This window comes from Phalacrocorax carbo, chromosome 2 (genome assembly GCF_963921805.1).
Source record: "Phalacrocorax carbo chromosome 2, bPhaCar2.1, whole genome shotgun sequence".
Classification (NCBI taxonomy): Eukaryota; Metazoa; Chordata; class Aves; order Suliformes; family Phalacrocoracidae; genus Phalacrocorax; species Phalacrocorax carbo.
In genome coordinates, this window is record NC_087514.1 from 150520382 (window position 1) to 150532166 (window position 11785).

The following is an 11785-nucleotide window of genomic DNA, read 5'->3' on the forward strand; positions in this document are numbered from 1 at the left end:
TTTTGTTTTAAATCAACCATTACTTTTATTTTTCCTTCGTTCTGAAGTGATAATGTATGCCGGGATCCTTTATTGCTGCCTGCAGCTCTTTCCTTGTCATTTGTGGATGATTATAAATGAACTTCCAACATCTGTAGAACTTGATGGCTTCAATTTTGGATGCTGAACAAGTCTTACGTTATTTTATGTACTGGAGCAGAAATCTAGCGTGGGGCAGGGCAGCACTTTGTATAATTGAATGCTTTCTGAAGCTGGATTGAGAAATACAGTTCGTTTCTGTTCCTTTCCTCTATTCTTAAGGGGTCAAACAAGATGGTATCTGATGACTTCCACAGGGATATGGCTTGTTCTTCCTAATGCTTTTCTAGTAAGGGCACTGTTCAAGAGAAAGCCAGGACAAGAGAAGGTCTTGTGTATATTGAGGTCTACTAGGCTCCTGCAGTATAGTGCTCTGTCCACAGTATACTGCCTTCTGCTGAAGGAAAACCTCTGTTGCAGTAAGTGTGATTTTTCCAACAGGGATGCTTTCATGAGTGTTGCTGTTGGGCGTGCAAATTCACCAACTCATTCCGGCTGTAGGTGCTGCACGGCTTTTACCGACAACTTACTCTGCTTCCCATGTCTGCCACGTTTGGACCTGGTTTGTGATCATCACTCTTTGGTAATACATAAGAGTGTTTCTGTGGCAAAAGGGAGCTTAGCACCATTAAATTCCCCTGAAGAATCCCAGTCCTAATTGTTAAGTTTGGAAGAAATGAGATGCTTGTGAACGAGTTACTGTGCTTTCTGAATCAGCTGTAGGATTGTTCTTGGTAATGGGCCAGTGAAGTTTAATATTGTGATAAGAGCTGTGGGGGCTGGTGACAGAAGTATGTGTTTCACAATTTATAGAGAACCAATTGCCATTTATTTAACTTGCTTCAGAGTTGGCACATGCATTTCTAGTCAGGATTGTCACCCACACCACAGCTGAGAAGGTGCAGGTCTTTTAATCAAATACCACAATAATTAATAATTTTGACTGTTTTCTGCACTGGGCTTTGGGGATCTTCTGGAGAAGCATGCTTTATAAACAGAGGGTATCTCCTGACATATGATCTGCCAATTACCACTGGTTGCTGATGGGAAGTCATTGCAAACCACTGCATTTTTAAGCAATCTGTGCTGACCGAGTCTGAGGCAGCTGTGTAGTTTTAAGGATTAAGGTAGGACCCTGGTACAGGTTCCATTTCCAGATTTCTGACAACCCCTTCTTTCAACACAAATGAAGTAAATCTCTGACACAAATGTACTGAGAAGGACTGCTCTAGATGTGCCAGCAAAGAGGGAAGGAGCATGCTTTCTGAAAAAGCCACGTCATTTGTGCTTTCCTAATTATGTCATTGAAATCAGAAAGGAAAAATCTCAGTCAGCCATGGTGAGATATTCTTCATCCAAGTGTTCCTGCAGGATGGTCAGGGATGGAGTGGGCCACAGGGAGACTGGTTTTCTGGGCACAGTGAAAAATCCTGAGCTTGGCATGCTGGAAATAATGATCTGGTTTTGGAGCAAAGTATCATGTTTTGGGAACAAAAGTATGAGTGCTGTTGTAGAATTGCCAAGAAGGGTGCAGAGGGCCCCTTTCCTCAGATAAAAGGAACCCTGACAGGTCTGTCCTGCACAGGGGGTGTCCCTGCAAGGCTCCTGCCACCAGCCAAACATCTGCTCCTCAGACTTCAAGTGCATCTCAGCTTGTTTGCGCTCCCTCTGCACCTGCCCCTCATCCCCAGTTCTCTCCAGCACCTCTGTAGTGCCAGCTGGGCTCATCAGCTTGTCAAGTTGCAAACCAGTAAAGAGGACTGCGAGGACAATTGCACACATGTGGATGTTTGGTGGTGCCAGTGCCTGTCAGTCAGCATGTCCTTAGACTTCATTACCGCACTCCTTTTTCCTGGCACATTTTGCCTTGCTCCTCCAGCACGGTGTGGGGGCCAGCTTTTCTCACTGTGGGGTTCACACTCTGATCCACTCGCTACTTTTTGCTCTGGTGGCTCATTTCTTGTTCTTTCTCCCTGCTAATTTTTGGGCTCTTCTTCCTTTTGGCTTGTTTTCACTCTGCTTCACCTTGTTGAACTGCTTAGTACGTCTTCCCATTGCTACTTTCTAGCTTCGTGTGTAAATACAGGTCAAAATAGAGTGAGCAAGAGGAGACACAAAGGTGAGTTCAGGATTTTGGGGACAGGGCTGAAAAGCATGTCAGTAGGGATGACCTTGAGCTCCTTTGGTGCTGACCATACACAAAGAACAGAGATTTACCTGGGAGCCCACCAGCACAGGGAAAGGGGTGGATAGTTTAGTCACTGCAATGTGTCCTGCAATGGAAAACAGTTCAAAGCTGGGAAGACAGATGGCTTCATGCAGCACCTGCGATTTGGAGCAGCCAGCATTGTTTGGGTGGGCTTTTAACCCTGCAAGAAGCAGGAGCCCTAATAACACTTGAGGTCAACTTTTAATCTATGACCTGTCCTCTTCCCTGGGTAGCTGCTTGGCAGTGCCTATGGTACAAAGTCTTCACAAAGGCCAGACTAGAGCTCAGCAGAAAGGAAAAAGGCCTTCTTGGCTCTGCAGCAAAGGCATCCAGTTGAGATCAGATGAGTTCAGTGCGACTGTTCACAGGCCACGCTGCATGCTGGCGTCCTTGAGAAAGCTTCCTACCATGAGTGATGTTTCTGGTGCAAGTATCTGCTCATATTCTCAGCTCCTCACCGTTTGCCACCATTGCAATATTTTCATCACTTTCCCCAGCCCCTCTGCTGAGGGTGGGGAGAATAACCCCAGCCTCACTCCGAGCACAAGGCTGGCACTAAGCAAAGAGCAGCCGTGGAGCCATGCAAAGCCCTGAAGCCCTGCTTCTGCCCAGCATGCCTGTGCCAGCCGGTGTGTCTGTGACAGAAAAGCAGCCTGAAACATGCAGTTTTATGTGACACAGCTTCACAGCTGGCACAAGAGTCCCAATGTACATATTCAATGCATTTCTCCAGGGAGAATGAGGTGGGGAGGGAGGTGTCAAGGCCAGGGGAGAAGGAGTAGTTGCACAGTAAATCACTTAACATAAGGGATGAAATGTGGAGTGGTCTGCAAACTCCCGGAGAGTGGCGGGAGGAGGAGGAGGCGTGCAGTGCTCCGGAGGAAGGCTCACCTGGCAGGATGCCCAGCCTCTCACCCACAGCCCCTGAGCATCTTCAGCTGGTGCTTGCTAACAACAGGGATACTAATTAATGCAAATTGTTGTGTCTGATTTTTGTCACACTGATAGCCAGTCGCTAAGCGTTCAGCAGCAGTTTCCCTTAATTGGGCTTCTAATACCCACCCTTCTGTTAATCCCATGGTTAGAACAAGATGAGTTCAAAATCTGCTCTTTGGAGGGAAAAGGGCAGTTTTCTGTGTGTTATCAGTCTTCCTGCCAGGCTCTCCAAGCAGAGCTAAAGACACATGCTTAATATCAGGCTGAATGTGTCTTTAAAGAGATTGGCATAGTTTTGTTTCATTAGGACTCTTAGAGAAAATAAACGTGAGAACTAAATTATAACTGAACTGTTTGAAAAATGAGGCGGTCATAGATGCGCCGTCTGAAGCACATGGTCCTGCCTGCCAGGGTAGGGGTGTGCAGCAGACAGGGTTGCAGCAGGCACAGGCAGCACAGTGCTACCTACCATCAGTACCAAAGGCAAAGAAGATAAGAAAAAGCAGTTAGCCAGCATGTTCACAGGCCATGGTAGGCTGGTATGTTTGATGAAGGTCATAATTCATCCTCTTCATTGCTTTGGTAGGTAGGGACTTTATCCTCACAGCCCAGTTCACTTTGGCTCTCAGACTGCAAGAAAGCTGCTCTCACTACCTCCTTTTTATACTTTCTTTGTGTCTCTACATGAAAAGAAGGCATAATAAGTGAAGAAAAACTGTTCCCTCCCTAAATGTGTGACAGTAGTGAACACAAAAAAGTGGAAGAGCAGCACGTTTGAGGTATGAGAGAGGAAGGCAACAGCAGCCTGGAGGAGGCAAGCACCAGTCATGTTGTGCAGTGCAGAGATGGGATGACGGAGGTTGCAGGCAAAACTTGGTGGTGGCTGCCTGGCAGCACTGGCTCTGGGGTTCTGGGAGGCACTTTCCCACTCCCCATCTCCAGCGTGTTTAACTGCCATGTTTCACTACTGCTTTGCAAATCCTTACCTGTGGGGAGGACCTCAGCTTAATGTCCCTCTCTGCTATGTAATACTCTGCATTATAAAGGGTGCTCTAAGAATAATCATGACTGCTTTCTTACTCTGGGGCTTCTTAATTTTGGTTTTAGTCCTGTGTAAAACTCACGTGACTTGCACTCATCCCTTTAGTGGTTATGAAAACATAGAGGCCACACTTCTTCCCCCTTCCAGGATTATCAGCTCCCTCAACTCATCTCCCCAGCCCCCTCATTGCCTCTCAGCCCTGGACTGTGAGGAATTTGAGTTTCTGTTCTACTTGGTATCACTTTCTGCCAACACTCTCCTTCCCTCCATCCATCCTTCTCTCTGTCTAATCCGCCTTTGATCTCACAGTGCTCCTACAGATGAAGCCCTGTGACACCTCAAGATGTTACTGGCAAGAGCTGTGTATCCTCCTCTGCATGAGATTATCCTCTCCATTGGAGAGTGACAGGACAGCACTCAGACCTGTGTTCCTTGGGTGCTTCAGTGCCGGGCTGTGGATGACAAGGAAGGGTGATCCCTTCTGCCTCTCTGCCACAAGAGTGGGAGCCCCTCAGGGAGGACTCGCAGAAAGCTGTGGATATGACAGCCTTCACCCTCCCTGGTTAAACCCACCAGAAATGGTGGGTTTGGGTCTTCAGATGCTGCCCTGCCCAGCAGCTGGGGCATTCAATGCCTTCAGCCTGTTGTATGCCTGCCAAAGCTCACTGCAGCTCCTTTTGCCCTATTATTTCCCATTTTTACAATTTTTCTGACTCCCAGTTATCAGAATTACAAGATGTCTCTGCCCTAGTGCCAGAGGAGGGAATGCTCCAGTATCTCCCTTTGTGGCCTCCCTGGCCAGCCCAGAGCACACCACCATGTACTGCTAGAATTTAAGCTAGTCCACAGCCTTTACTGACTCACAGCTCCTCAAGTCCCCTCTCTCACAAATACTCTTGTCCCTTCTGCCTTTTGTGGTAAAGTGAGAATCAAGGTTTTATTCTTATTGCACATCTGTACTTAGATGTCCTGCTGACAAACAGCAGCTTTCTGTAGCTGAATTATTAAGGTCTTACTGAGATGCATATCTATCTTCTTGAAGCTGCCGGTCCTTGCCCTGAGATCTAGCTCTGCCTCTGGCCTTTTCTATTGGGTTTGCAAATGCCTGTCAGAACTGGAGCTCGGAGTAAACTGACTGAGTGCTGCCTACTTAAGTAGCTGAGACTCCAGTCTATTATAATGTGTATAGGCTTTCCCGACTAGCATTGACTGCCTTGTCTCTGGCATTTGGCTCTGAAATATGCGGCTCAGAAAATTGAGCAATAAATATTGACTAATACTGAGTAACGTATCACTGCAGAGTTTCTTTATCTGCATCAAAAGCTTTTAGAGCTGCCGTTGTGGAGGGACTGCTGACAATAATTATTTGCAAGAGCAGAGAACAGCCTCCCACAGGCACGAGTCCCTTCAGAGCAGGCCCTGCAGGGCCTCCTGGGCCTTGACTGCTGGGTATAAGACCTCCAAGGAACTGACATCTGTGAACATCTCCTGATCAGACCTTGTAGACAGTCTATCTTGCATGTGCAAATGTAAGCCTGAGATGCTTTCTTAAAAAGGCAACAGGTTCTTTTTTTCAGAAGAGGCTCTGCTTTGACAGGCCTGCATGACTGTTTCACTAGATGTCCTATATCCAAACTGTAGCTTTCTGTAAGGCACATTACTTGAACAGTGTGTTCCATCCTGTTACAGTGATATTCAATTTCCAGGTTTTTGTGGCCATGTCATGACTCCAGCGCTACCTTTACTCTCCCATGTGCATACCAGGCTGTGTCAGGACATAACTAATGGTTTCTTGAGCTTGGGCTCTAAAGTGAATTCCTAATATTTGTGATACCTTATCTCCAGACACCTGATAACTCAGATCAGATAGGTGATGCTTGACTTTTTAGGTACGGTTTATGAATTCTGACATGTGACACCTTTATGTGGATGCTTCACAAGGTGATGGCTGAATCCTAGACATTAACTCCTGCATGCAGGATGCGGCCAGGGGGTAGGAGCTGATGTGAGCCCCGGTGTACCACCGGGTCCCGCACGGAAATATTCCGGCGATGGCATTACTTACTGCTATGCCTGCAGGCAGCTGCACCCTCCTGTTCAAAAAGCGGCTGTAGCGCTACTAGCACCTTTTAGCCCTGCAGTTGCGCGGGACACGGCCGGCTGTACGAGAGGGCTCCGGCAGCTCCCTGCTAGGGCTGGCTTTGCCAGCAGAGGGCAAGACGTGCCCGCGCTGAGCCCGCAGCCGCCGGCCCGGGGAGCCGGGCGCGCTCCCGCCTCACCGCCGCGCGGGCTCGGGGGCCACCGTTCCGGCCCCGGCTGCCTTAATATAGGGGAGGCTTCAGTGAGCCCGTCACGGTGCTGGCGGCTTCCTGAACCGCCCCTCCCCCCCCGCAACCGAAGCTGCGATAGGGTCTCTGTGCATCAGGAATCAAAGGCGAAAATGCAGTTGTGTCTCTTGTAAAGGCCCTGCCAAAAGCTGTGTGAGCTCTGCGCTAAAACCACTACATGTGCAGGCCAGCTACAAGGCTAGAGATATAGGAACACCTATACCGTGCCCAGGCGGGGTCACAGGGGAAAGGCACAGGGCAGCAGAAGCTCCTCTCCAGCATCCCTCTCTCCAGGGGAGCCTGCTTCCCCCCGCTCCTTGCGGAGAAGCTGCAGAGGAGAGGGGCTGGGGTGGCAGAAAGGGGGCTGTGCAGAGGGGGGATGAAGGTTACGGGGCTGGGGCTGAATTTCTCGCCCCGCCATGGGACGGGACAACATCTTTCCTTGGCATTTGGTGCTCAGTGTCTGACTTTCAGTGCACAGTGAGGGTAAATGCACCGAAGATGCCACAGACGCTGGAGTCTCCTGTGGAAAGGAAAAGGACTCCGTGACCGCCAGAGCGGTCAGATCTAGAACGACTCTCCCAAATGCATCACCTCCAGTGCTGCCGAGCTATCACCGCAGGCTGCCACAGCTATCACCGCCCCGGGAGCATCCGTGCTGCAGCAGGCGGGGGGCTGCAGCCGAGGAGGCTGCGCTCGGGAGACCAGGCCCGCCGCGGCTGTGGCAAAGGGCAGGGCTGGCTGCGGGCTGCAGGCGGGGAGCCGGGCTGGGCTGCGGCGGGGCAAGCCGGGCCCAGGCTGTCTCCTTCATGTGTGTCTCACTTTGTATTGAATGATGTTAAGCAGAGCTGGAGCTGGCGCCTCGGCCTCATTACCTTCAATTACAATAATTGTTGCCTCTCTCCAGTGTTTTGCATTTCTCCCTGGGGGAATCTCTCTGCTGCTTCTTTTCCAGCCTTGCTCCAGCTTCCCCCTATCGATTGGATCGCTCTGGCCCCGGTCCTAGGAGCGATGCCTCCAGGAGGATAAATGCAAATCGTCCTATTGATTCGGAGGAGCAGGAGTGCAGCTCGTTTTGGGGGAGGGAGGATTAGTTTTAAATGAAAAAAAGTCAACTGATGAGCATGGCAGGAAATGCTTCGCTCTCTGTGCCCCTTAAAACATATCTCTTTATCATGTCCGGTATCTGTGTAACTGGGGGGAGGTGCATATTGGTGCCACCTGAGTGATATACCACACGCGCATGGAGAGGTGGATGCTGCGAAGCAGACACTAGCCTTGTTTCCTATTTATTTTATGTGAACAGGTATCACTGAGCATCTCTGGAACACAGCTCTCCTCCTCCTCCAGTTCGCAGTTTCACTGGGGACATGCTAATTGCTGCTGAAAGTGAGAAGGCGTGTAGTGTGCAGGTCTCCATCCGCCCCTTTGAACTGCCCCAGTTACGGGGGATAAAGCTCCCTGGAAGTTATTCACCTGTGGGAACCTGCTCGGCAGCCTGTCGGTCACAGGGGAGCGGCTGGGGAGGGAGCCAGGTTTTGGGCTCTGCGTAGTCTTACCTCCTGAAATGGCTACTTGATTCAATAAATCCATGGACAGACCCAGAAGCGGGAAGCCAAAGAAATTGCATAGTCATATTATGTTCCCTGCCCCCTGGGCTTTACATATAGCATAGCTATGCTAGCTTAAGCCTTAATTACTTTTTAAAGGCAATAATCAGCATAAATAAAGGTAATTCAGTAGAATTAGCTTGTGTGTATTATATCCAAAATGCTAGCAAAATAACTGGGAAAAGAAAGTTGTTTGTTGGTTTATCGAGTAGTTAAAAAATACTACTGTGATTAATGTTGCTCCAAAGATGCTTTAAACAGTCCCAATGCTTTTTACTTCATATCGTTTCCAAATGAGAAATTCCCAGCCAAATCATAATTGCAAGGTGCAAAAAGAATGGATATGGTGCACGAACATTGCTTTTGATACCAATTTGAAATGACTGCAGTGTAGCAGCACTAACCTTTCCTTGCTAGTGAAATCAGCATCTTATGTGGCAGTACTGGCAAATGCCAGCATGCACATGCAAATCCAGCAGTATGCAAATCCTCAGCTCCCCGAGGAATGCGGGTTTCCCCAAGACAGGGCTGCTGTGAACTTGGATGGATTTCCAAACTGCAGTTGTTATCCATTTCTGTTGCCTTTTTTTTTTTTTTTTTTTGAGGGGGGAGGAGGGTGGTGTAAGGGTTCAAACAAGCAGAGAACACTCTGTTAACATGGTTGTTGTGAGAGGTAGACTGAAGGGTTACATCCAAACATTTGGGGGAAGTGGTGGCCAGATGCCAGCATGCCAGGCAAGTTTATAGAAGGGTGAGGAATTCGTGATAATGTTCAAAGCTGCCAGTAGAAGGAATTACTTTTCACTGCAAACCGTTTTTCTAGAGCTAGTTGCTTAAATCAGGGGCACCTGCAGGCTGAGGTTTCAACTCCTTTTAGTCATTTTTGCAGGCACACGGCTGCTGACGGCATGTACATGGTAGGCAGCAGCAGCAAGGATAGGCGTTGTTGCCAATTCATGTGAAAAAGGGAAAGGGAATATATGAAAGAAGCAATACAAAGGGAGGAGGCTGTTGGTTTTTTTTTTTTTCCCCAGGGTCAGAATGAAGCTTTTCTCTTGTTCAAAGTAATGTACTCAGAAAGTGCTGCCAGCTTGGCCTCTGTCTTGGCTTGTCTTATTTTCCTCCTTGATCTAGGAAAGACCTAAACCCCTCATGCCAGTCATCCTGTCGTGCCTGTGCCGGGGGCTTTCAAGCACATGGAGCTTCTGGAGAAGATGGTGGATGTGGTTTGGGATTTCATTGCAGGGATTTCACCAGCTGATGTTGAGGGGGAGCCTCTTGAATGGCTGCACTGCTCACATGCTCCTGGTGGAAAATAGAGGGCCTTTTCTTGAGTGTCACTGCAGGGGAAAGCAGGCCCTGTGCTGAGCAGTTTCTTGCCTGATAGGAGAAGCTCTGCTCTGGAATAGTTCAGGACCTTGGATGCTCGTTTGAATTAGTCTTTAAAAAGGACTCATCAGTTCTTAGGTCCTCCTGGCTTGAACTTGGTACTGCAACTATTGCTTGTGAAATGAAATAAAACATCCAAACCAGCATTTGAGTGGCCTGCGAAGCCTCTCTGGATGGATCTCTTCTTTTGGTTGGGAATTTCATCTTCTTAAATATAAAATTTCACATCAGCTCAAGAACACGATCTTGAGCTGATGCAGAGGGGAACGTGCTCTTGTGAGATGCTTCCCAAAGCAGTTCCTTTCCCTGTGGTGCCCAGAGGCCGATTTTGCAACCAGGTCCTTCGTTCGTGTTGGTTTCAAAGGGCTTTGCCATAGCTGGTGGGAGGGAGCAGCCCTGTGCTCTGCCGGGCTGGGCAGTCCATACCAATGGAGGCTCCAGGCTGCTCTCCCATGGCTGCTGCAGACACGTCATGTGGCCTCAGGCTCCTGATGCTTTCCTTGACGGTTCCTTCTAGTCATTATCCCACATTCCTTCTGGTTGCAGAACATGTTGTTATTATTGCTTTGTGCTGGGTCTGTCTTCTGTCCCTTTTTACAGGCTAATCTGGCCCTGTTTGCTCTTGCCTCTGAAACAAAAGCAAATTAGTGCTGCAGAAGCTGAATTATTTTGTTTATGTTATGGTCTGTCAGAGGACCCCACGCAATCCTTGTGCAGCTCCCTAAGCAGAGTACCAGCAAATGAGGTGGCATGGTAGGTTGGTCAAACTCTTCTGACACCCTGGCTTGATCCATAGGTTCCCAAAAGGGTCTCTGAATTAGTTGCTTTGGGGGGAAACCAAGGCTGGGGAGTGATCTCTGCAGCCCTTACGTCACTTGTGGCACTTGAAGCACGCCTGTAGCATACAGAATTAGCAATTTTTTACAGTATATTGTAGCTCACAATTCAAACTTGACAGCTGTCAATGAAATTTTGCTGCTCAAAACTGATCTTGAGCACATTGCCTTCTGGTTAGTCTGTCCATGCTCCCTTGGTCAGGATGTTTATAATATTCAGGGAGTCTCTCATGTTACTTAGTGCAGTAATGTGGCTCCATGAATAAATGCCATTTCCAGTCTGTCCGTATCGCATGTAACAAATGAGATCTGCTAAACGCGCTTGTCACCAGTGGTAGGAACAGAAGAAACAGAATTGCACATGCTGCTGTAATGATTCTAAGTTATAATGAATGATATTTTCGTATGTTTGCAAATGAGTGTCTGATAGCCGGTGCCTGAGTGGGAGATATGGCTTGGCTGATCTTCCTGGTTTTGTAATTTCTAAACAGAAACAAGAATTAGAAAATTACTTTGTGGTGGAGTGCAAATATGTATAAGTGTAAAGACTGCGGTGCAGCACACATCTATCTATCTTATACATATGCAAAGGATAGACTCGCAGTAAAACCATTATAACGTGTGATGGCATCAGCATTAATTAGCCCGAGATCCAGTCTGTTCCTCGCTGCCAAAGTAAACTGGAGTTATCACAGTCTCAGGTCTCATATTTCCTCCTTTCTCTTTCAGGGGAGGAATGTCTGTGCCACAAGGTGTTATGTCCTGAATCAAAAATGTCTTTAAAGACTCACAAAACGTTTCAAATTAAAATTCTAAAGTAATTTTTGCTATTATTTACACATTATCCAACAGCTTTAACACTAGCTGCAGATCCAAATATTTAAAGCATTTTGCCCATAAACGGGAAACAGTCGGTGTGCAAATGATGTAGAAATCAAGGCTTATAAAATGTAATGAGAAGAGAAAGGAGAAAACTAGGTTAGCAAAGAGATTTTAACTATGGGGTGCATTATTTTCAGGACCAACATGTGAAAGGAAACTGTCCAAGCTGAACATGACCCACAGGAGCTGTGTCAGAGCCTGGTGGTGGAACATCTCCTTGTGCTTCCATCCCCACGTGCTTCCATCCCCAACAGCTGTTTTTCGGACTGAAACACTGGAAGCAGAGTGGAGCTACCGCGGGGTGTATTTGCTAACGGCTCTGGGCCACGGGCCTGCCGTTGCTGCTGGACGTGACAGCAGCCGGGAAGACGCTGCGGGGCCAAGCGGGAGGCGCATCCAGGCCAGGAGCGTGGCGTGGACCCGGTGGGACGGGGTCTGCAGCCGCACCCTGGTTTCAGCCGACTTGCTGTTAGCTC